Source organism: Rhinoderma darwinii, unplaced genomic scaffold, assembly GCF_050947455.1.
Source record: "Rhinoderma darwinii isolate aRhiDar2 unplaced genomic scaffold, aRhiDar2.hap1 Scaffold_691, whole genome shotgun sequence".
Lineage (NCBI taxonomy): Eukaryota > Metazoa > Chordata > Amphibia > Anura > Rhinodermatidae > Rhinoderma > Rhinoderma darwinii.
In genome coordinates, this window is record NW_027464251.1 from 104,314 (window position 1) to 128,594 (window position 24,281).

General features: G+C 47.7%; 16 non-coding genes across 16 annotated transcripts; all 16 read right to left on the reverse strand.

Moving 5' to 3' along the window:
* Positions 1–714: 714 nt before the first annotated feature.
* Positions 715–905, reverse strand: LOC142728811 (U2 spliceosomal RNA). The gene has a single exon (XR_012877773.1). It is a non-coding gene; the product is annotated as a U2 spliceosomal RNA (small nuclear RNA).
* Positions 906–2,201: 1,296 nt separating this feature from the next.
* On the reverse strand, positions 2,202–2,392 carry LOC142728812 (U2 spliceosomal RNA). The gene has a single exon (XR_012877774.1). It is a non-coding gene; the product is annotated as a U2 spliceosomal RNA (small nuclear RNA).
* A 1,276-nt stretch (positions 2,393–3,668) lies between these two features.
* On the reverse strand, positions 3,669–3,859 carry LOC142728813 (U2 spliceosomal RNA). Its single transcript, XR_012877775.1, has one exon. It is a non-coding gene; the product is annotated as a U2 spliceosomal RNA (small nuclear RNA).
* Positions 3,860–5,147: 1,288 nt separating this feature from the next.
* LOC142728814 (U2 spliceosomal RNA) lies at positions 5,148–5,338 on the reverse strand. The gene has a single exon (XR_012877776.1). It is a non-coding gene; the product is annotated as a U2 spliceosomal RNA (small nuclear RNA).
* Positions 5,339–6,627: 1,289 nt separating this feature from the next.
* LOC142728816 (U2 spliceosomal RNA) lies at positions 6,628–6,818 on the reverse strand. The gene has a single exon (XR_012877777.1). It is a non-coding gene; the product is annotated as a U2 spliceosomal RNA (small nuclear RNA).
* Positions 6,819–8,098: 1,280 nt separating this feature from the next.
* On the reverse strand, positions 8,099–8,289 carry LOC142728817 (U2 spliceosomal RNA). The gene has a single exon (XR_012877778.1). It is a non-coding gene; the product is annotated as a U2 spliceosomal RNA (small nuclear RNA).
* A 1,276-nt stretch (positions 8,290–9,565) lies between these two features.
* On the reverse strand, positions 9,566–9,756 carry LOC142728818 (U2 spliceosomal RNA). The gene has a single exon (XR_012877779.1). It is a non-coding gene; the product is annotated as a U2 spliceosomal RNA (small nuclear RNA).
* A 1,300-nt stretch (positions 9,757–11,056) lies between these two features.
* Positions 11,057–11,247, reverse strand: LOC142728819 (U2 spliceosomal RNA). The gene has a single exon (XR_012877780.1). It is a non-coding gene; the product is annotated as a U2 spliceosomal RNA (small nuclear RNA).
* Positions 11,248–12,527: 1,280 nt separating this feature from the next.
* LOC142728821 (U2 spliceosomal RNA) lies at positions 12,528–12,718 on the reverse strand. The gene has a single exon (XR_012877782.1). It is a non-coding gene; the product is annotated as a U2 spliceosomal RNA (small nuclear RNA).
* Positions 12,719–14,007: 1,289 nt separating this feature from the next.
* On the reverse strand, positions 14,008–14,198 carry LOC142728822 (U2 spliceosomal RNA). Its single transcript, XR_012877783.1, has one exon. It is a non-coding gene; the product is annotated as a U2 spliceosomal RNA (small nuclear RNA).
* Positions 14,199–15,486: 1,288 nt separating this feature from the next.
* On the reverse strand, positions 15,487–15,677 carry LOC142728823 (U2 spliceosomal RNA). Its single transcript, XR_012877784.1, has one exon. It is a non-coding gene; the product is annotated as a U2 spliceosomal RNA (small nuclear RNA).
* A 1,288-nt stretch (positions 15,678–16,965) lies between these two features.
* On the reverse strand, positions 16,966–17,156 carry LOC142728824 (U2 spliceosomal RNA). The gene has a single exon (XR_012877785.1). It is a non-coding gene; the product is annotated as a U2 spliceosomal RNA (small nuclear RNA).
* Positions 17,157–18,452: 1,296 nt separating this feature from the next.
* Positions 18,453–18,643, reverse strand: LOC142728825 (U2 spliceosomal RNA). Its single transcript, XR_012877786.1, has one exon. It is a non-coding gene; the product is annotated as a U2 spliceosomal RNA (small nuclear RNA).
* A 1,288-nt stretch (positions 18,644–19,931) lies between these two features.
* On the reverse strand, positions 19,932–20,122 carry LOC142728827 (U2 spliceosomal RNA). The gene has a single exon (XR_012877787.1). It is a non-coding gene; the product is annotated as a U2 spliceosomal RNA (small nuclear RNA).
* A 1,296-nt stretch (positions 20,123–21,418) lies between these two features.
* On the reverse strand, positions 21,419–21,609 carry LOC142728828 (U2 spliceosomal RNA). The gene has a single exon (XR_012877788.1). It is a non-coding gene; the product is annotated as a U2 spliceosomal RNA (small nuclear RNA).
* A 1,292-nt stretch (positions 21,610–22,901) lies between these two features.
* LOC142728829 (U2 spliceosomal RNA) lies at positions 22,902–23,092 on the reverse strand. The gene has a single exon (XR_012877789.1). It is a non-coding gene; the product is annotated as a U2 spliceosomal RNA (small nuclear RNA).
* Positions 23,093–24,281: the final 1,189 nt, after the last annotated feature.

A 24,281-nucleotide genomic window follows, 5' to 3' on the forward strand; every position in this document is an offset into this window, starting at 1 on the left:
GCTAGTTGCCTCCAGGAGGCCACAAGAGGGAGACAAGGGACTGCAAAATGGAAAATAGGCATCCACCAACTTTACAGACAACTTCTCCTTGCTCCTACAACCTCCATCCTTGCACAGTTTGTTATTCTTCTAGGTAACATAGTAACAAATCCAAATTGCTGCTCTCTTTGTAGGCAAGCAAGGCTTTGTTGCAACTGCAATTCTTACTTCTTCTTGAAATGTAGGGACGACAGTACATTCCATCACATCCATCTAGTGTACACAGGTAGGTCCATTGTGGCGGGCAGGCGAGCGGGCGGGCTGCTTTATTGGCTGTTTGCTGTTCCCCTACTCCACTCCACTATTTGACTGTTGTGCTGCATCAATCAATCAATCAATCAATCAATCAATCAATCAATCAATCAATCAATCAATCAGTGGCTGGCTCAGGTGCAGCTCTTTAACTTACCTAAAAGGGAGGGCGGAGAGAAGACAAGGAAGGTGAATGAGGTGTTCCAATGTGAAATGCCGGAAACACAGAAACACAGACGACACACAACAAGAGGTGGCAATCTATTCATTAATTGCATTTAATCAATGAGCTCATTATCACTCATGCATTGTCCAACAGGTGTTGAAATAATGGGATTAAAAGGGGAGATCCCTTCAGAAAGACAGAAACAATAGCAAAGACAAAAAACACTTTTGGAATCTGCTTTTAGTCAACACATAAGGAAAGGGTGCACCGGTCCTGGAAATACTGCAATACCAGGTCAATGCGTGGAGTGGACAGAGCAAGCTCTATTTCCATCTCCCTGTTCTAAAAATCCATTTAATATATGGTCCCCAGATAGGGGACGTATCAGATATTAAACTGATAAGAACAGATACTACACTTGATCTTAGCCAAAAGGCCGAGAAGCGATAACCCGAACGGGCCGCGCGTTGCCCGAGCCTGCCCGATACTGCTGTTCAGCCCTTGCAGCGATTCAGCCTACTTCTAGGCAATTCCATGGGGCCCTGCAGGCTCACACACTCACAGCTACACGGGAGGTGAATAAAGGCCGGAGAGGAAGCCAGACAGGATTTGCTTCTTTTGCTTGCACCACAATGCAGTGCTGAAAGAGGAGGAATCTACATAAAAACGCCTTCCTGGCAACGCCCAAATGCCCTGCTGCCATGCAGATAAACACTGGCAGCGGCAGCAAGTGCATGCCCACAGCCACCCCTTGTTCCTTCACACCTTGTATCAGCTGTAATCCAGTCCAGTCCAGTGCTGCCTGCTGAGCAGCACTGACCAACACTGCCTGGGCCCAGGCTTTTATCTCTGAGGCCCCATTATGATGTCAGAAAGCTGGCTCTGGAATCCTGAGGGCTCCACTATGACACGTGCAAAGTTCCGTCTGAACTTTATATAAGACGGTGAGGCTCAGTCAGTCACTCAGTGTTGCCTGAGAGGGCAACACTGCAACAGCCGGCCGCCAGGCTGTCTTTTTTTTGCACAGCTAGTTGCCTCCAGGAGGCCACAAGAGGGAGACAAGGGACTGCAAAATGGAAAATAGGCATCCACCAACTTTACAGACAACTTCTCCTTGCTCCTACAACCTCCATCCTTGCACAGTTTGTTATTCTTCTAGGTAACATAGTAACAAATCCAAATTGCTGCTCTCTTTGTAGGCAAGCAAGGCTTTGTTGCAACTGCAATTCTTACTTCTTCTTGAAATGTAGGGACGACAGTACATTCCATCACATCCATCTAGTGTACACAGGTAGGTCCATTGTGGCGGGCAGGCGAGCGGGCGGGCTGCTTTATTGGCTGTTTGCTGTTCCCCTACTCCACTCCACTATTTGACTGTTGTGCTGCATCAATCAATCAATCAATCAATCAATCAATCAATCAATCAATCAATCAATCAATCAATCAGTGGCTGGCTCAGGTGCAGCTCTTTAACTTACCTAAAAGGGAGGGCGGAGAGAAGACAAGGAAGGTGAATGAGGTGTTCCAATGTGAAATGCCGGAAACACAGAAACACAGACGACACACAACAAGAGGTGGCAATCTATTCATTAATTGCATTTAATCAATGAGCTCATTATCACTCATGCATTGTCCAACAGGTGTTGAAATAATGGGATTAAAAGGGGAGATCCCTTCAGAAAGACAGAAACAATAGCAAAGACAAAAAACACTTTTGGAATCTGCTTTTAGTCAACACATAAGGAAAGGGTGCACCGGTCCTGGAAATACTGCAATACCAGGTCAATGCGTGGAGTGGACAGAGCAAGCTCTATTTCCATCTCCCTGTTCTAAAAATCCATTTAATATATGGTCCCCAGATAGGGGACGTATCAGATATTAAACTGATAAGAACAGATACTACACTTGATCTTAGCCAAAAGGCCGAGAAGCGATAACCCGAACGGGCCGCGCGTTGCCCGAGCCTGCCCGATACTGCTGTTCAGCCCTTGCAGCGATTCAGCCTACTTCTAGGCAATTCCATGGGGCCCTGCAGGCTCACACACTCACAGCTACACGGGAGGTGAATAAAGGCCGGAGAGGAAGCCAGACAGGATTTGCTTCTTTTGCTTGCACCACAATGCAGTGCTGAAAGAGGAGGAATCTACATAAAAACGCCTTCCTGGCAACGTCCAAATGCCCTGCTGCCATGCAGATAAACACTGGCAGCGGCAGCAAGTGCATGCCCACAGCCACCCCTTGTTCCTTCACACCTTGTATCAGCTGTAATCCAGTCCAGTCCAGTGCTGCCTGCTGAGCAGCACTGACCAACACTGCCTGGGCCCAGGCTTTTATCTCTGAGGCCCCATTATGATGTCAGAAAGCTGGCTCTGGAATCCTGAGGGCTCCACTATGACACGTGCAAAGTTCCGTCTGAACTTTATATAAGACGGTGAGGCTCAGTCAGTCACTCAGTGTTGCCTGAGAGGGCAACACTGCAACAGCCGGCCGCCAGGCTGTCTTTTTTTTGCACAGCTAGTTGCCTCCAGGAGGCCACAAGAGGGAGACAAGGGACTGCAAAATGGAAAATAGGCATCCACCAACTTTACAGACAACTTCTCCTTGCTCCTACAACCTCCATCCTTGCACAGTTTGTTATTCTTCTAGGTAACATAGTAACAAATCCAAATTGCTGCTCTCTTTGTAGGCAAGCAAGGCTTTGTTGCAACTGCAATTCTTACTTCTTCTTGAAATGTAGGGACGACAGTACATTCCATCACATCCATCTAGTGTACACAGGTAGGTCCATTGTGGCGGGCAGGCGAGCGGGCGGGCTGCTTTATTGGCTGTTTGCTGTTCCCCTACTCCACTCCACTATTTGACTGTTGTGCTGCATCAATCAATCAATCAATCAATCAATCAATCAATCAATCAGTGGCTGGCTCAGGTGCAGCTCTTTAACTTACCTAAAAGGGAGGGCGGAGAGAAGACAAGGAAGGTGAATGAGGTGTTCCAATGTGAAATGCCGGAAACACAGAAACACAGACGACACACAACAAGAGGTGGCAATCTATTCATTAATTGCATTTAATCAATGAGCTCATTATCACTCATGCATTGTCCAACAGGTGTTGAAATAATGGGATTAAAAGGGGAGATCCCTTCAGAAAGACAGAAACAATAGCAAAGACAAAAAACACTTTTGGAATCTGCTTTTAGTCAACACATAAGGAAAGGGTGCACCGGTCCTGGAAATACTGCAATACCAGGTCAATGCGTGGAGTGGACAGAGCAAGCTCTATTTCCATCTCCCTGTTCTAAAAATCCATTTAATATATGGTCCCCAGATAGGGGACGTATCAGATATTAAACTGATAAGAACAGATACTACACTTGATCTTAGCCAAAAGGCCGAGAAGCGATAACCCGAACGGGCCGCGCGTTGCCCGAGCCTGCCCGATACTGCTGTTCAGCCCTTGCAGCGATTCAGCCTACTTCTAGGCAATTCCATGGGGCCCTGCAGGCTCACACACTCACAGCTACACGGGAGGTGAATAAAGGCCGGAGAGGAAGCCAGACAGGATTTGCTTCTTTTGCTTGCACCACAATGCAGTGCTGAAAGAGGAGGAATCTACATAAAAACGCCTTCCTGGCAATGCCCAAATGCCCTGCTGCCATGCAGATAAACACTGGCAGCGGCAGCAAGTGCATGCCCACAGCCACCCCTTGTTCCTTCACACCTTGTATCAGCTGTAATCCAGTCCAGTCCAGTGCTGCCTGCTGAGCAGCACTGACCAACACTGCCTGGGCCCAGGCTTTTATCTCTGAGGCCCCATTATGATGTCAGAAAGCTGGCTCTGGAATCCTGAGGGCTCCACTATGACACGTGCAAAGTTCCGTCTGAACTTTATATAAGACGGTGAGGCTCAGTCAGTCACTCAGTGTTGCCTGAGAGGGCAACACTGCAACAGCCGGCCGCCAGGCTGTCTTTTTTTTGCACAGCTAGTTGCCTCCAGGAGGCCACAAGAGGGAGACAAGGGACTGCAAAATGGAAAATAGGCATCCACCAACTTTACAGACAACTTCTCCTTGCTCCTACAACCTCCATCCTTGCACAGTTTGTTATTCTTCTAGGTAACATAGTAACAAATCCAAATTGCTGCTCTCTTTGTAGGCAAGCAAGGCTTTGTTGCAACTGCAATTCTTACTTCTTCTTGAAATGTAGGGACGACAGTACATTCCATCACATCCATCTAGTGTACACAGGTAGGTCCATTGTGGCGGGCAGGCGAGCGGGCGGGCTGCTTTATTGGCTGTTTGCTGTTCCCCTACTCCACTCCACTATTTGACTGTTGTGCTGCATCAATCAATCAATCAATCAATCAATCAATCAATCAATCAATCAATCAATCAGTGGCTGGCTCAGGTGCAGCTCTTTAACTTACCTAAAAGGGAGGGCGGAGAGAAGACAAGGAAGGTGAATGAGGTGTTCCAATGTGAAATGCCGGAAACACAGAAACACAGACGACACACAACAAGAGGTGGCAATCTATTCATTAATTGCATTTAATCAATGAGCTCATTATCACTCATGCATTGTCCAACAGGTGTTGAAATAATGGGATTAAAAGGGGAGATCCCTTCAGAAAGACAGAAACAATAGCAAAGACAAAAAACACTTTTGGAATCTGCTTTTAGTCAACACATAAGGAAAGGGTGCACCGGTCCTGGAAATACTGCAATACCAGGTCAATGCGTGGAGTGGACAGAGCAAGCTCTATTTCCATCTCCCTGTTCTAAAAATCCATTTAATATATGGTCCCCAGATAGGGGACGTATCAGATATTAAACTGATAAGAACAGATACTACACTTGATCTTAGCCAAAAGGCCGAGAAGCGATAACCCGAACGGGCCGCGCGTTGCCCGAGCCTGCCCGATACTGCTGTTCAGCCCTTGCAGCGATTCAGCCTACTTCTAGGCAATTCCATGGGGCCCTGCAGGCTCACACACTCACAGCTACACGGGAGGTGAATAAAGGCCGGAGAGGAAGCCAGACAGGATTTGCTTCTTTTGCTTGCACCACAATGCAGTGCTGAAAGAGGAGGAATCTACATAAAAACGCCTTCCTGGCAACGCCCAAATGCCCTGCTGCCATGCAGATAAACACTGGCAGCGGCAGCAAGTGCATGCCCACAGCCACCCCTTGTTCCTTCACACCTTGTATCAGCTGTAATCCAGTCCAGTCCAGTGCTGCCTGCTGAGCAGCACTGACCAACACTGCCTGGGCCCAGGCTTTTATCTCTGAGGCCCCATTATGATGTCAGAAAGCTGGCTCTGGAATCCTGAGGGCTCCACTATGACACGTGCAAAGTTCCGTCTGAACTTTATATAAGACGGTGAGGCTCAGTCAGTCACTCAGTGTTGCCTGAGAGGGCAACACTGCAACAGCCGGCCGCCAGGCTGTCTTTTTTTTGCACAGCTAGTTGCCTCCAGGAGGCCACAAGAGGGAGACAAGGGACTGCAAAATGGAAAATAGGCATCCACCAACTTTACAGACAACTTCTCCTTGCTCCTACAACCTCCATCCTTGCACAGTTTGTTATTCTTCTAGGTAACATAGTAACAAATCCAAATTGCTGCTCTCTTTGTAGGCAAGCAAGGCTTTGTTGCAACTGCAATTCTTACTTCTTCTTGAAATGTAGGGACGACAGTACATTCCATCACATCCATCTAGTGTACACAGGTAGGTCCATTGTGGCGGGCAGGCGAGCGGGCGGGCTGCTTTATTGGCTGTTTGCTGTTCCCCTACTCCACTCCACTATTTGACTGTTGTGCTGCATCAATCAATCAATCAATCAATCAATCAATCAATCAATCAATCAATCAATCAAGTGGCTGGCTCAGGTGCAGCTCTTTAACTTACCTAAAAGGGAGGGCGGAGAGAAGACAAGGAAGGTGAATGAGGTGTTCCAATGTGAAATGCCGGAAACACAGAAACACAGACGACACACAACAAGAGGTGGCAATCTATTCATTAATTGCATTTAATCAATGAGCTCATTATCACTCATGCATTGTCCAACAGGTGTTGAAATAATGGGATTAAAAGGGGAGATCCCTTCAGAAAGACAGAAACAATAGCAAAGACAAAAAACACTTTTGGAATCTGCTTTTAGTCAACACATAAGGAAAGGGTGCACCGGTCCTGGAAATACTGCAATACCAGGTCAATGCGTGGAGTGGACAGAGCAAGCTCTATTTCCATCTCCCTGTTCTAAAAATCCATTTAATATATGGTCCCCAGATAGGGGACGTATCAGATATTAAACTGATAAGAACAGATACTACACTTGATCTTAGCCAAAAGGCCGAGAAGCGATAACCCGAACGGGCCGCGCGTTGCCCGAGCCTGCCCGATACTGCTGTTCAGCCCTTGCAGCGATTCAGCCTACTTCTAGGCAATTCCATGGGGCCCTGCAGGCTCACACACTCACAGCTACACGGGAGGTGAATAAAGGCCGGAGAGGAAGCCAGACAGGATTTGCTTTTTTGCTTGCACCACAATGCAGTGCTGAAAGAGGAGGAATCTACATAAAAACGCCTTCCTGGCAACGCCCAAATGCCCTGCTGCCATGCAGATAAACACTGGCAGCGGCAGCAAGTGCATGCCCACAGCCACCCCTTGTTCCTTCACACCTTGTATCAGCTGTAATCCAGTCCAGTCCAGTGCTGCCTGCTGAGCAGCACTGACCAACACTGCCTGGGCCCAGGCTTTTATCTCTGAGGCCCCATTATGATGTCAGAAAGCTGGCTCTGGAATCCTGAGGGCTCCACTATGACACGTGCAAAGTTCCGTCTGAACTTTATATAAGACGGTGAGGCTCAGTCAGTCACTCAGTGTTGCCTGAGAGGGCAACACTGCAACAGCCGGCCGCCAGGCTGTCTTTTTTTTGCACAGCTAGTTGCCTCCAGGAGGCCACAAGAGGGAGACAAGGGACTGCAAAATGGAAAATAGGCATCCACCAACTTTACAGACAACTTCTCCTTGCTCCTACAACCTCCATCCTTGCACAGTTTGTTATTCTTCTAGGTAACATAGTAACAAATCCAAATTGCTGCTCTCTTTGTAGGCAAGCAAGGCTTTGTTGCAACTGCAATTCTTACTTCTTCTTGAAATGTAGGGACGACAGTACATTCCATCACATCCATCTAGTGTACACAGGTAGGTCCATTGTGGCGGGCAGGCGAGCGGGCGGGCTGCTTTATTGGCTGTTTGCTGTTCCCCTACTCCACTCCACTATTTGACTGTTGTGCTGCATCAATCAATCAATCAATCAATCAATCAATCAATCAATCAATCAAGTGGCTGGCTCAGGTGCAGCTCTTTAACTTACCTAAAAGGGAGGGCGGAGAGAAGACAAGGAAGGTGAATGAGGTGTTCCAATGTGAAATGCCGGAAACACAGAAACACAGACGACACACAACAAGAGGTGGCAATCTATTCATTAATTGCATTTAATCAATGAGCTCATTATCACTCATGCATTGTCCAACAGGTGTTGAAATAATGGGATTAAAAGGGGAGATCCCTTCAGAAAGACAGAAACAATAGCAAAGACAAAAAACACTTTTGGAATCTGCTTTTAGTCAACACATAAGGAAAGGGTGCACCGGTCCTGGAAATACTGCAATACCAGGTCAATGCGTGGAGTGGACAGAGCAAGCTCTATTTCCATCTCCCTGTTCTAAAAATCCATTTAATATATGGTCCCCAGATAGGGGACGTATCAGATATTAAACTGATAAGAACAGATACTACACTTGATCTTAGCCAAAAGGCCGAGAAGCGATAACCCGAACGGGCCGCGCGTTGCCCGAGCCTGCCCGATACTGCTGTTCAGCCCTTGCAGCGATTCAGCCTACTTCTAGGCAATTCCATGGGGCCCTGCAGGCTCACACACTCACAGCTACACGGGAGGTGAATAAAGGCCGGAGAGGAAGCCAGACAGGATTTGCTTCTTTTGCTTGCACCACAATGCAGTGCTGAAAGAGGAGGAATCTACATAAAAACGCCTTCCTGGCAACGCCCAAATGCCCTGCTGCCATGCAGATAAACACTGGCAGCGGCAGCAAGTGCATGCCCACAGCCACCCCTTGTTCCTTCACACCTTGTATCAGCTGTAATCCAGTCCAGTCCAGTGCTGCCTGCTGAGCAGCACTGACCAACACTGCCTGGGCCCAGGCTTTTATCTCTGAGGCCCCATTATGATGTCAGAAAGCTGGCTCTGGAATCCTGAGGGCTCCACTATGACACGTGCAAAGTTCCGTCTGAACTTTATATAAGACGGTGAGGCTCAGTCAGTCACTCAGTGTTGCCTGAGAGGGCAACACTGCAACAGCCGGCCGCCAGGCTGTCTTTTTTTTGCACAGCTAGTTGCCTCCAGGAGGCCACAAGAGGGAGACAAGGGACTGCAAAATGGAAAATAGGCATCCACCAACTTTACAGACAACTTCTCCTTGCTCCTACAACCTCCATCCTTGCACAGTTTGTTATTCTTCTAGGTAACATAGTAACAAATCCAAATTGCTGCTCTCTTTGTAGGCAAGCAAGGCTTTGTTGCAACTGCAATTCTTACTTCTTCTTGAAATGTAGGGACGACAGTACATTCCATCACATCCATCTAGTGTACACAGGTAGGTCCATTGTGGCGGGCAGGCGAGCGGGCGGGCTGCTTTATTGGCTGTTTGCTGTTCCCCTACTCCACTCCACTATTTGACTGTTGTGCTGCATCAATCAATCAATCAATCAATCAATCAATCAATCAATCAGTGGCTGGCTCAGGTGCAGCTCTTTAACTTACCTAAAAGGGAGGGCGGAGAGAAGACAAGGAAGGTGAATGAGGTGTTCCAATGTGAAATGCCGGAAACACAGAAACACAGACGACACACAACAAGAGGTGGCAATCTATTCATTAATTGCATTTAATCAATGAGCTCATTATCACTCATGCATTGTCCAACAGGTGTTGAAATAATGGGATTAAAAGGGGAGATCCCTTCATGAAGACAGAAACAATAGCAAAGACAAAAAACACTTTTGGAATCTGCTTTTAGTCAACACATAAGGAAAGGGTGCACCGGTCCTGGAAATACTGCAATACCAGGTCAATGCGTGGAGTGGACAGAGCAAGCTCTATTTCCATCTCCCTGTTCTAAAAATCCATTTAATATATGGTCCCCAGATAGGGGACGTATCAGATATTAAACTGATAAGAACAGATACTACACTTGATCTTAGCCAAAAGGCCGAGAAGCGATAACCCGAACGGGCCGCGCGTTGCCCGAGCCTGCCCGATACTGCTGTTCAGCCCTTGCAGCGATTCAGCCTACTTCTAGGCAATTCCATGGGGCCCTGCAGGCTCACACACTCACAGCTACACGGGAGGTGAATAAAGGCCGGAGAGGAAGCCAGACAGGATTTGCTTCTTTTGCTTGCACCACAATGCAGTGCTGAAAGAGGAGGAATCTACATAAAAACGCCTTCCTGGCAACGCCCAAATGCCCTGCTGCCATGCAGATAAACACTGGCAGCGGCAGCAAGTGCATGCCCACAGCCACCCCTTGTTCCTTCACACCTTGTATCAGCTGTAATCCAGTCCAGTCCAGTGCTGCCTGCTGAGCAGCACTGACCAACACTGCCTGGGCCCAGGCTTTTATCTCTGAGGCCCCATTATGATGTCAGAAAGCTGGCTCTGGAATCCTGAGGGCTCCACTATGACACGTGCAAAGTTCCGTCTGAACTTTATATAAGACGGTGAGGCTCAGTCAGTCACTCAGTGTTGCCTGAGAGGGCAACACTGCAACAGCCGGCCGCCAGGCTGTCTTTTTTTTGCACAGCTAGTTGCCTCCAGGAGGCCACAAGAGGGAGACAAGGGACTGCAAAATGGAAAATAGGCATCCACCAACTTTACAGACAACTTCTCCTTGCTCCTACAACCTCCATCCTTGCACAGTTTGTTATTCTTCTAGGTAACATAGTAACAAATCCAAATTGCTGCTCTCTTTGTAGGCAAGCAAGGCTTTGTTGCAACTGCAATTCTTACTTCTTCTTGAAATGTAGGGACGACAGTACATTCCATCACATCCATCTAGTGTACACAGGTAGGTCCATTGTGGCGGGCAGGCGAGCGGGCGGGCTGCTTTATTGGCTGTTTGCTGTTCCCCTACTCCACTCCACTATTTGACTGTTGTGCTGCATCAATCAATCAATCAATCAATCAATCAATCAATCAATCAATCAATCAATCAATCAATCAATCAGTGGCTGGCTCAGGTGCAGCTCTTTAACTTACCTAAAAGGGAGGGCGGAGAGAAGACAAGGAAGGTGAATGAGGTGTTCCAATGTGAAATGCCGGAAACACAGAAACACAGACGACACACAACAAGAGGTGGCAATCTATTCATTAATTGCATTTAATCAATGAGCTCATTATCACTCATGCATTGTCCAACAGGTGTTGAAATAATGGGATTAAAAGGGGAGATCCCTTCAGAAAGACAGAAACAATAGCAAAGACAAAAAACACTTTTGGAATCTGCTTTTAGTCAACACATAAGGAAAGGGTGCACCGGTCCTGGAAATACTGCAATACCAGGTCAATGCGTGGAGTGGACAGAGCAAGCTCTATTTCCATCTCCCTGTTCTAAAAATCCATTTAATATATGGTCCCCAGATAGGGGACGTATCAGATATTAAACTGATAAGAACAGATACTACACTTGATCTTAGCCAAAAGGCCGAGAAGCGATAACCCGAACGGGCCGCGCGTTGCCCGAGCCTGCCCGATACTGCTGTTCAGCCCTTGCAGCGATTCAGCCTACTTCTAGGCAATTCCATGGGGCCCTGCAGGCTCACACACTCACAGCTACACGGGAGGTGAATAAAGGCCGGAGAGGAAGCCAGACAGGATTTGCTTATTTTGCTTGCACCACAATGCAGTGCTGAAAGAGGAGGAATCTACATAAAAACGCCTTCCTGGCAACGCCCAAATGCCCTGCTGCCATGCAGATAAACACTGGCAGCGGCAGCAAGTGCATGCCCACAGCCACCCCTTGTTCCTTCACACCTTGTATCAGCTGTAATCCAGTCCAGTCCAGTGCTGCCTGCTGAGCAGCACTGACCAACACTGCCTGGGCCCAGGCTTTTATCTCTGAGGCCCCATTATGATGTCAGAAAGCTGGCTCTGGAATCCTGAGGGCTCCACTATGACACGTGCAAAGTTCCGTCTGAACTTTATATAAGACGGTGAGGCTCAGTCAGTCACTCAGTGTTGCCTGAGAGGGCAACACTGCAACAGCCGGCCGCCAGGCTGTCTTTTTTTTGCACAGCTAGTTGCCTCCAGGAGGCCACAAGAGGGAGACAAGGGACTGCAAAATGGAAAATAGGCATCCACCAACTTTACAGACAACTTCTCCTTGCTCCTACAACCTCCATCCTTGCACAGTTTGTTATTCTTCTAGGTAACATAGTAACAAATCCAAATTGCTGCTCTCTTTGTAGGCAAGCAAGGCTTTGTTGCAACTGCAATTCTTACTTCTTCTTGAAATGTAGGGACGACAGTACATTCCATCACATCCATCTAGTGTACACAGGTAGGTCCATTGTGGCGGGCAGGCGAGCGGGCGGGCTGCTTTATTGGCTGTTTGCTGTTCCCCTACTCCACTCCACTATTTGACTGTTGTGCTGCATCAATCAATCAATCAATCAATCAATCAATCAATCAATCAATCAGTGGCTGGCTCAGGTGCAGCTCTTTAACTTACCTAAAAGGGAGGGCGGAGAGAAGACAAGGAAGGTGAATGAGGTGTTCCAATGTGAAATGCCGGAAACACAGAAACACAGACGACACACAACAAGAGGTGGCAATCTATTCATTAATTGCATTTAATCAATGAGCTCATTATCACTCATGCATTGTCCAACAGGTGTTGAAATAATGGGATTAAAAGGGGAGATCCCTTCAGAAAGACAGAAACAATAGCAAAGACAAAAAACACTTTTGGAATCTGCTTTTAGTCAACACATAAGGAAAGGGTGCACCGGTCCTGGAAATACTGCAATACCAGGTCAATGCGTGGAGTGGACAGAGCAAGCTCTATTTCCATCTCCCTGTTCTAAAAATCCATTTAATATATGGTCCCCAGATAGGGGACGTATCAGATATTAAACTGATAAGAACAGATACTACACTTGATCTTAGCCAAAAGGCCGAGAAGCGATAACCCGAACGGGCCGCGCGTTGCCCGAGCCTGCCCGATACTGCTGTTCAGCCCTTGCAGCGATTCAGCCTACTTCTAGGCAATTCCATGGGGCCCTGCAGGCTCACACACTCACAGCTACACGGGAGGTGAATAAAGGCCGGAGAGGAAGCCAGACAGGATTTGCTTATTTTGCTTGCACCACAATGCAGTGCTGAAAGAGGAGGAATCTACATAAAAACGCCTTCCTGGCAACGCCCAAATGCCCTGCTGCCATGCAGATAAACACTGGCAGCGGCAGCAAGTGCATGCCCACAGCCACCCCTTGTTCCTTCACACCTTGTATCAGCTGTAATCCAGTCCAGTCCAGTGCTGCCTGCTGAGCAGCACTGACCAACACTGCCTGGGCCCAGGCTTTTATCTCTGAGGCCCCATTATGATGTCAGAAAGCTGGCTCTGGAATCCTGAGGGCTCCACTATGACACGTGCAAAGTTCCGTCTGAACTTTATATAAGACGGTGAGGCTCAGTCAGTCACTCAGTGTTGCCTGAGAGGGCAACACTGCAACAGCCGGCCGCCAGGCTGTCTTTTTTTTGCACAGCTAGTTGCCTCCAGGAGGCCACAAGAGGGAGACAAGGGACTGCAAAATGGAAAATAGGCATCCACCAACTTTACAGACAACTTCTCCTTGCTCCTACAACCTCCATCCTTGCACAGTTTGTTATTCTTCTAGGTAACATAGTAACAAATCCAAATTGCTGCTCTCTTTGTAGGCAAGCAAGGCTTTGTTGCAACTGCAATTCTTACTTCTTCTTGAAATGTAGGGACGACAGTACATTCCATCACATCCATCTAGTGTACACAGGTAGGTCCATTGTGGCGGGCAGGCGAGCGGGCGGGCTGCTTTATTGGCTGTTTGCTGTTCCCCTACTCCACTCCACTATTTGACTGTTGTGCTGCAATCAATCAATCAATCAATCAATCAATCAATCAATCAATCAATCAATCAATCAGTGGCTGGCTCAGGTGCAGCTCTTTAACTTACCTAAAAGGGAGGGCGGAGAGAAGACAAGGAAGGTGAATGAGGTGTTCCAATGTGAAATGCCGGAAACACAGAAACACAGACGACACACAACAAGAGGTGGCAATCTATTCATTAATTGCATTTAATCAATGAGCTCATTATCACTCATGCATTGTCCAACAGGTGTTGAAATAATGGGATTAAAAGGGGAGATCCCTTCAGAAAGACAGAAACAATAGCAAAGACAAAAAACACTTTTGGAATCTGCTTTTAGTCAACACATAAGGAAAGGGTGCACCGGTCCTGGAAATACTGCAATACCAGGTCAATGCGTGGAGTGGACAGAGCAAGCTCTATTTCCATCTCCCTGTTCTAAAAATCCATTTAATATATGGTCCCCAGATAGGGGACGTATCAGATATTAAACTGATAAGAACAGATACTACACTTGATCTTAGCCAAAAGGCCGAGAAGCGATAACCCGAACGGGCCGCGCGTTGCCCGAGCCTGCCCGATACTGCTGTTCAGCCCTTGCAGCGATTCAGCCTACTTCTAGGCAATTCCATGGGGCCCTGCAGGCTCACACACTCACAGCTACACGGGAGGTGAATAAAGGCCGGAGAGGAAGCCAGACAGGATTTGCTTCTTTTGCTTGCACCACAATGCAGTGCTGAAAGAGGAGGAATCTACATAAAAACGCCTTCCTGGCAACGCCCAAATGCCCTGCTGCCATGCAGATAAACACTGGCAGCGGCAGCAAGTGCATGCCCACAGCCACCCCTTGTTCCTTCACACCTTGTATCAGCTGTAATCCAGTCCAGTCCAGTGCTGCCTGCTGAGCAGCACTGACCAACACTGCCTGGGCCCAGGCTTTTATCTCTGAGGCCCCATTATGATGTCAGAAAGCTGGCTCTGGAATCCTGAGGGCTCCACTATGACACGTGCAAAGTTCCGTCTGAACTTTATATAAGACGGTGAGGCTCAGTCAGTCACTCAGTGTTGCCTGAGAGGGCAACACTGCAACAGCCGGCCGCCAGGCTGTCTTTTTTTTGCACAGCTAGTTGCCTCCAGGAGGCCACAAGAGGGAGACAAGGGACTGCAAAATGGAAAATAGGCATCCACCAACTTTACAGACAACTTCTCCTTGCTCCTACAACCTCCATCCTTGCACAGTTTGTTATTCTTCTAGGTAACATAGTAACAAATCCAAATTGCTGCTCTCTTTGTAGGCAAGCAAGGCTTTGTTGCAACTGCAATTCTTACTTCTTCTTGAAATGTAGGGACGACAGTACATTCCATCACATCCATCTAGTGTACACAGGTAGGTCCATTGTGGCGGGCAGGCGAGCGGGCGGGCTGCTTTATTGGCTGTTTGCTGTTCCCCTACTCCACTCCACTATTTGACTGTTGTGCTGCATCAATCAATCAATCAATCAATCAATCAATCAATCAATCAATCAATCAATCAGTGGCTGGCTCAGGTGCAGCTCTTTAACTTACCTAAAAGGGAGGGCGGAGAGAAGACAAGGAAGGTGAATGAGGTGTTCCAATGTGAAATGCCGGAAACACAGAAACACAGACGACACACAACAAGAGGTGGCAATCTATTCATTAATTGCATTTAATCAATGAGCTCATTATCACTCATGCATTGTCCAACAGGTGTTGAAATAATGGGATTAAAAGGGGAGATCCCTTCAGAAAGACAGAAACAATAGCAAAGACAAAAAACACTTTTGGAATCTGCTTTTAGTCAACACATAAGGAAAGGGTGCACCGGTCCTGGAAATACTGCAATACCAGGTCAATGCGTGGAGTGGACAGAGCAAGCTCTATTTCCATCTCCCTGTTCTAAAAATCCATTTAATATATGGTCCCCAGATAGGGGACGTATCAGATATTAAACTGATAAGAACAGATACTACACTTGATCTTAGCCAAAAGGCCGAGAAGCGATAACCCGAACGGGCCGCACGTTGCCCGAGCCTGCCCGATACTGCTGTTCAGCCCTTGCAGCGATTCAGCCTACTTCTAGGCAATTCCATGGGGCCCTGCAGGCTCACACACTCACAGCTACACGGGAGGTGAATAAAGGCCGGAGAGGAAGCCAGACAGGATTTGCTTCTTTTGCTTGCACCACAATGCAGTGCTGAAAGAGGAGGAATCTACATAAAAACGCCTTCCTGGCAACGCCCAAATGCCCTGCTGCCATGCAGATAAACACTGGCAGCGGCAGCAAGTGCATGCCCACAGCCACCCCTTGTTCCTTCACACCTTGTATCAGCTGTAATCCAGTCCAGTCCAGTGCTGCCTGCTGAGCAGCACTGACCAACACTGCCTGGGCCCAGGCTTTTATCTCTGAGGCCCCATTATGATGTCAGAAAGCTGGCTCTGGAATCCTGAGGGCTCCACTATGACACGTGCAAAGTTCCGTCTGAACTTTATATAAGACGGTGAGGCTCAGTCAGTCACTCAGTGTTGCCTGAGAGGGCAACACTGCAACAGCCGGCCGCCAGGCTGTCTTTTTTTTGCACAGCTAGTTGCCTCCAGGAGGCCACAAGAGGGAGACAAGGGACTGCAAAATGGAAAATAGGCATCCACCAACTTTACAGACAACTTCTCCTTGCTCCTACAACCTCCATCCTTGCACAGTTTGTTATTCTTCTAGGTAACATAGTAACAAATCCAAATTGCTGCTCTCTTTGTAGGCAAGCAAGGCTTTGTTGCAACTGCAATTCTTACTTCTTCTTGAAATGTAGGGACGACAGTACATTCCATCACATCCATCTAGTGTACACAGGTAGGTCCATTGTGGCGGGCAGGCGAGCGGGCGGGCTGCTTTATTGGCTGTTTGCTGTTCCCCTACTCCACTCCACTATTTGACTGTTGTGCTGCATCAATCAATCAATCAATCAATCAATCAATCAATCAATCAATCAATCAATCAGTGGCTGGCTCAGGTGCAGCTCTTTAACTTACCTAAAAGGGAGGGCGGAGAGAAGACAAGGAAGGTGAATGAGGTGTTCCAATGTGAAATGCCGGAAACACAGAAACACAGACGACACACAACAAGAGGTGGCAATCTATTCATTAATTGCATTTAATCAATGAGCTCATTATCACTCATGCATTGTCCAACAGGTGTTGAAATAATGGGATTAAAAGGGGAGATCCCTTCAGAAAGACAGAAACAATAGCAAAGACAAAAAACACTTTTGGAATCTGCTTTTAGTCAACACATAAGGAAAGGGTGCACCGGTCCTGGAAATACTGCAATACCAGGTCAATGCGTGGAGTGGACAGAGCAAGCTCTATTTCCATCTCCCTGTTCTAAAAATCCATTTAATATATGGTCCCCAGATAGGGGACGTATCAGATATTAAACTGATAAGAACAGATACTACACTTGATCTTAGCCAAAAGGCCGAGAAGCGATAACCCGAACGGGCCGCGCGTTGCCCGAGCCTGCCCGATACTGCTGTTCAGCCCTTGCAGCGATTCAGCCTACTTCTAGGCAATTCCATGGGGCCCTGCAGGCTCACACACTCACAGCTACACGGGAGGTGAATAAAGGCCGGAGAGGAAGCCAGACAGGATTTGCTTCTTTTGCTTGCACCACAATGCAGTGCTGAAAGAGGAGGAATCTACATAAAAACGCCTTCCTGGCAACGCCCAAATGCCCTGCTGCCATGCAGATAAACACTGGCAGCGGCAGCAAGTGCATGCCCACAGCCACCCCTTGTTCCTTCACACCTTGTATCAGCTGTAATCCAGTCCAGTCCAGTGCTGCCTGCTGAGCAGCACTGACCAACACTGCCTGGGCCCAGGCTTTTATCTCTGAGGCCCCATTATGATGTCAGAAAGCTGGCTCTGGAATCCTGAGGGCTCCACTATGACACGTGCAAAGTTCCGTCTGAACTTTATATAAGACGGTGAGGCTCAGTCAGTCACTCAGTGTTGCCTGAGAGGGCAACACTGCAACAGCCGGCCGCCAGGCTGTCTTTTTTTTGCACAGCTAGTTGCCTCCAGGAGGCCACAAGAGGGAGACAAGGGACTGCAAAATGGAAAATAGGCATCCACCAACTTTACAGACAACTTCTCCTTGCTCCTACAACCTCCATCCTTGCACAGTTTGTTATTCTTCTAGGTAACATAGTAACAAATCCAAATTGCTGCTCTCTTTGTAGGCAAGCAAGGCTTTGTTGCAACTGCAATTCTTACTTTCTTACTTCTTCTTGAAATGTAGGGACGACAGTACATTCCATCACATCCATCTAGTGTACACAGGTAGGTCCATTGTGGCGGGCAGGCGAGCGGGCGGGCTGCTTTATTGGCTGTTTGCTGTTCCCCTACTCCACTCCACTATTTGACTGTTGTGCTGCATCAATCAATCAATCAATCAATCAATCAATCAATCAATCAATCAATCAATCAGTGGCTGGCTCAGGTGCAGCTCTTTAACTTACCTAAAAGGGAGGGCGGAGAGAAGACAAGGAAGGTGAATGAGGTGTTCCAATGTGAAATGCCGGAAACACAGAAACACAGACGACACACAACAAGAGGTGGCAATCTATTCATTAATTGCATTTAATCAATGAGCTCATTATCACTCATGCATTGTCCAACAGGTGTTGAAATAATGGGATTAAAAGGGGAGATCCCTTCAGAAAGACAGAAACAATAGCAAAGACAAAAAACACTTTTGGAATCTGCTTTTAGTCAACACATAAGGAAAGGGTGCACCGGTCCTGGAAATACTGCAATACCAGGTCAATGCGTGGAGTGGACAGAGCAAGCTCTATTTCCATCTCCCTGTTCTAAAAATCCATTTAATATATGGTCCCCAGATAGGGGACGTATCAGATATTAAACTGATAAGAACAGATACTACACTTGATCTTAGCCAAAAGGCCGAGAAGCGATAACCCGAACGGGCCGCGCGTTGCCCGAGCCTGCCCGATACTGCTGTTCAGCCCTTGCAGCGATTCAGCCTACTTCTAGGCAATTCCATGGGGCCCTGCAGGCTCACACACTCACAGCTACACGGGAGGTGAATAAAGGCCGGAGAGGAAGCCAGACAGGATTTGCTTCTTTTGCTTGCACCACAATGCAGTGCTGAAAGAGGAGGAATCTACATAAAAACGCCTTCCTGGCAACGCCCAAATGCCCTGCTGCCATGCAGATAAACACTGGCAGCGGCAGCAAGTGCATGCCCACAGCCACCCCTTGTTCCTTCACACCTTGTATCAGCTGTAATCCAGTCCAGTCCAGTGCTGCCTGCTGAGCAGCACTGACCAACACTGCCTGGGCCCAGGCTTTTATCTCTGAGGCCCCATTATGATGTCAGAAAGCTGGCTCTGGAATCCTGAGGGCTCCACTATGACACGTGCAAAGTTCCGTCTGAACTTTATATAAGACGGTGAGGCTCAGTCAGTCACTCAGTGTTGCCTGAGAGGGCAACACTGCAACAGCCGGCCGCCAGGCTGTCTTTTTTTTGCACAGCTAGTTGCCTCCAGGAGGCCACAAGAGGGAGACAAGGGACTGCAAAATGGAAAATAGGCATCCACCAACTTTACAGACAACTTCTCCTTGCTCCTACAACCTCCATCCTTGCACAGTTTGTTATTCTTCTAGGTAACATAGTAACAAATCCAAATTGCTGCTCTCTTTGTAGGCAAGCAAGGCTTTGTTGCAACTGCAATTCTTACTTCTTCTTGAAATGTAGGGACGACAGTACATTCCATCACATCCATCTAGTGTACACAGGTAGGTCCATTGTGGCGGGCAGGCGAGCGGGCGGGCTGCTTTATTGGCTGTTTGCTGTTCCCCTACTCCACTCCACTATTTGACTGTTGTGCTGCATCAATCAATCAATCAATCAATCAATCAATCAATCAATCAATCAATCAATCAGTGGCTGGCTCAGGTGCAGCTCTTTAACTTACCTAAAAGGGAGGGCGGAGAGAAGACAAGGAAGGTGAATGAGGTGTTCCAATGTGAAATGCCGGAAACACAGAAACACAGACGACACACAACAAGAGGTGGCAATCTATTCATTAATTGCATTTAATCAATGAGCTCATTATCACTCATGCATTGTCCAACAGGTGTTGAAATAATGGGATTAAAAGGGGAGATCCCTTCAGAAAGACAGAAACAATAGCAAAGACAAAAAACACTTTTGGAATCTGCTTTTAGTCAACACATAAGGAAAGGGTGCACCGGTCCTGGAAATACTGCAATACCAGGTCAATGCGTGGAGTGGACAGAGCAAGCTCTATTTCCATCTCCCTGTTCTAAAAATCCATTTAATATATGGTCCCCAGATAGGGGACGTATCAGATATTAAACTGATAAGAACAGATACTACACTTGATCTTAGCCAAAAGGCCGAGAAGCGATAACCCGAACGGGCCGCGCGTTGCCCGAGCCTGCCCGATACTGCTGTTCAGCCCTTGCAGCGATTCAGCCTACTTCTAGGCAATTCCATGGGGCCCTGCAGGCTCACACACTCACAGCTACACGGGAGGTGAATAAAGGCCGGAGAGGAAGCCAGACAGGATTTGCTTCTTTTGCTTGCACCACAATGCAGTGCTGAAAGAGGAGGAATCTACATAAAAACGCCTTCCTGGCAACGCCCAAATGCCCTGCTGCCATGCAGATAAACACTGGCAGCGGCAGCAAGTGCATGCCCACAGCCACCCCTTGTTCCTTCACACCTTGTATCAGCTGTAATCCAGTCCAGTCCAGTGCTGCCTGCTGAGCAGCACTGACCAACACTGCCTGGGCCCAGGCTTTTATCTCTGAGGCCCCATTATGATGTCAGAAAGCTGGCTCTGGAATCCTGAGGGCTCCACTATGACACGTGCAAAGTTCCGTCTGAACTTTATATAAGACGGTGAGGCTCAGTCAGTCACTCAGTGTTGCCTGAGAGGGCAACACTGCAACAGCCGGCCGCCAGGCTGTCTTTTTTTTGCACAGCTAGTTGCCTCCAGGAGGCCACAAGAGGGAGACAAGGGACTGCAAAATGGAAAATAGGCATCCACCAACTTTACAGACAACTTCTCCTTGCTCCTACAACCTCCATCCTTGCACAGTTTGTTATTCTTCTAGGTAACATAGTAACAAATCCAAATTGCTGCTCTCTTTGTAGGCAAGCAAGGCTTTGTTGCAACTGCAATTCTTACTTCTTCTTGAAATGTAGGGACGACAGTACATTCCATCACATCCATCTAGTGTACACAGGTAGGTCCATTGTGGCGGGCAGGCGAGCGGGCGGGCTGCTTTATTGGCTGTTTGCTGTTCCCCTACTCCACTCCACTATTTGACTGTTGTGCTGCATCAATCAATCAATCAATCAATCAATCAATCAATCAATCAATCAATCAATCAATCAATCAGTGGCTGGCTCAGGTGCAGCTCTTTAACTTACCTAAAAGGGAGGGCGGAGAGAAGACAAGGAAGGTGAATGAGGTGTTCCAATGTGAAATGCCGGAAACACAGAAACACAGACGACACACAACAAGAGGTGGCAATCTATTCATTAATTGCATTTAATCAATGAGCTCATTATCACTCATGCATTGTCCAACAGGTGTTGAAATAATGGGATTAAAAGGGGAGATCCCTTCAGAAAGACAGAAACAATAGCAAAGACAAAAAACACTTTTGGAATCTGCTTTTAGTCAACACATAAGGAAAGGGTGCACCGGTCCTGGAAATACTGCAATACCAGGTCAATGCGTGGAGTGGACAGAGCAAGCTCTATTTCCATCTCCCTGTTCTAAAAATCCATTTAATATATGGTCCCCAGATAGGGGACGTATCAGATATTAAACTGATAAGAACAGATACTACACTTGATCTTAGCCAAAAGGCCGAGAAGCGATAACCCGAACGGGCCGCGCGTTGCCCGAGCCTGCCCGATACTGCTGTTCAGCCCTTGCAGCGATTCAGCCTACTTCTAGGCAATTCCATGGGGCCCTGCAGGCTCACACACTCACAGCTACACGGGAGGTGAATAAAGGCCGGAGAGGAAGCCAGACAGGATTTGCTTCTTTTGCTTGCACCACAATGCAGTGCTGAAAGAGGAGGAATCTACATAAAAACGCCTTCCTGGCAACGCCCAAATGCCCTGCTGCCATGCAGATAAACACTGGCAGCGGCAGCAAGTGCATGCCCACAGCCACCCCTTGTTCCTTCACACCTTGTATCAGCTGTAATCCAGTCCAGTCCAGTGCTGCCTGCTGAGCAGCACTGACCAACACTGCCTGGGCCCAGGCTTTTATCTCTGAGGCCCCATTATGATGTCAGAAAGCTGGCTCTGGAATCCTGAGGGCTCCACTATGACACGTGCAAAGTTCCGTCTGAACTTTATATAAGACGGTGAGGCTCAGTCAGTCACTCAGTGTTGCCTGAGAGGGCAACACTGCAACAGCCGGCCGCCAGGCTGTCTTTTTTTTGCACAGCTAGTTGCCTCCAGGAGGCCACAAGAGGGAGACAAGGGACTGCAAAATGGAAAATAGGCATCCACCAACTTTACAGACAACTTCTCCTTGCTCCTACAACCTCCATCCTTGCACAGTTTGTTATTCTTCTAGGTAACATAGTAACAAATCCAAATTGCTGCTCTCTTTGTAGGCAAGCAAGGCTTTGTTGCAACTGCAATTCTTACTTCTTCTTGAAATGTAGGGACGACAGTACATTCCATCACATCCATCTAGTGTACACAGGTAGGTCCATTGTGGCGGGCAGGCGAGCGGGCGGGCTGCTTTATTGGCTGTTTGCTGTTCCCCTACTCCACTCCACTATTTGACTGTTGTGCTGCATCAATCAATCAATCAATCAATCAATCAATCAATCAATCAATCAATCAATCAATCAGTGGCTGGCTCAGGTGCAGCTCTTTAACTTACCTAAAAGGGAGGGCGGAGAGAAGACAAGGAAGGTGAATGAGGTGTTCCAATGTGAAATGCCGGAAACACAGAAACACAGACGACACACAACAAGAGGTGGCAATCTATTCATTAATTGCATTTAATCAATGAGCTCATTATCACTCATGCATTGTCCAACAGGTGTTGAAATAATGGGATTAAAAGGGGAGATCCCTTCAGAAAGACAGAAACAATAGCAAAGACAAAAAACACTTTTGGAATCTGCTTTTAGTCAACACATAAGGAAAGGGTGCACCGGTCCTGGAAATACTGCAATACCAGGTCAATGCGTGGAGTGGACAGAGCAAGCTCTATTTCCATCTCCCTGTTCTAAAAATCCATTTAATATATGGTCCCCAGATAGGGGACGTATCAGATATTAAACTGATAAGAACAGATACTACACTTGATCTTAGCCAAAAGGCCGAGAAGCGATAACCCGAACGGGCCGCGCGTTGCCCGAGCCTGCCCGATACTGCTGTTCAGCCCTTGCAGCGATTCAGCCTACTTCTAGGCAATTCCATGGGGCCCTGCAGGCTCACACACTCACAGCTACACGGGAGGTGAATAAAGGCCGGAGAGGAAGCCAGACAGGATTTGCTTCTTTTGCTTGCACCACAATGCAGTGCTGAAAGAGGAGGAATCTACATAAAAACGCCTTCCTGGCAACGCCCAAATGCCCTGCTGCCATGCAGATAAACACTGGCAGCGGCAGCAAGTGCATGCCCACAGCCACCCCTTGTTCCTTCACACCTTGTATCAGCTGTAATCCAGTCCAGTCCAGTGCTGCCTGCTGAGCAGCACTGACCAACACTGCCTGGGCCCAGGCTTTTATCTCTGAGGCCCCATTATGATGTCAGAAAGCTGGCTCTGGAATCCTGAGGGCTCCACTATGACACGTGCAAAGTTCCGTCTGAACTTTATATAAGACGGTGAGGCTCAGTCAGTCACTCAGTGTTGCCTGAGAGGGCAACACTGCAACAGCCGGCCGCCAGGCTGTCTTTTTTTTGCACAGCTAGTTGCCTCCAGGAGGCCACAAGAGGGAGACAAGGGACTGCAAAATGGAAAATAGGCATCCACCAACTTTACAGACAACTTCTCCTTGCTCCTACAACCTCCATCCTTGCACAGTTTGTTATTCTTCTAGGTAACATAGTAACAAATCCAAATTGCTGCTCTCTTTGTAGGCAAGCAAGGCTTTGTTGCAACTGCAATTCTTACTTCTTCTTGAAATGTAGGGACGACAGTACATTCCATCACATCCATCTAGTGTACACAGGTAGGTCCATTGTGGCGGGCAGGCGAGCGGGCGGGCTGCTTTATTGGCTGTTTGCTGTTCCCCTACTCCACTCCACTATTTGACTGTTGTGCTGCATCAATCAATCAATCAATCAATCAATCAATCAATCAATCAATCAATCAATCAATCAATCAGTGGCTGGCTCAGGTGCAGCTCTTTAACTTACCTAAAAGGGAGGGCGGAGAGAAGACAAGGAAGGTGAATGAGGTGTTCCAATGTGAAATGCCGGAAACACAGAAACACAGACGACACACAACAAGAGGTGGCAATCTATTCATTAATTGCATTTAATCAATGAGCTCATTATCACTCATGCATTGTCCAA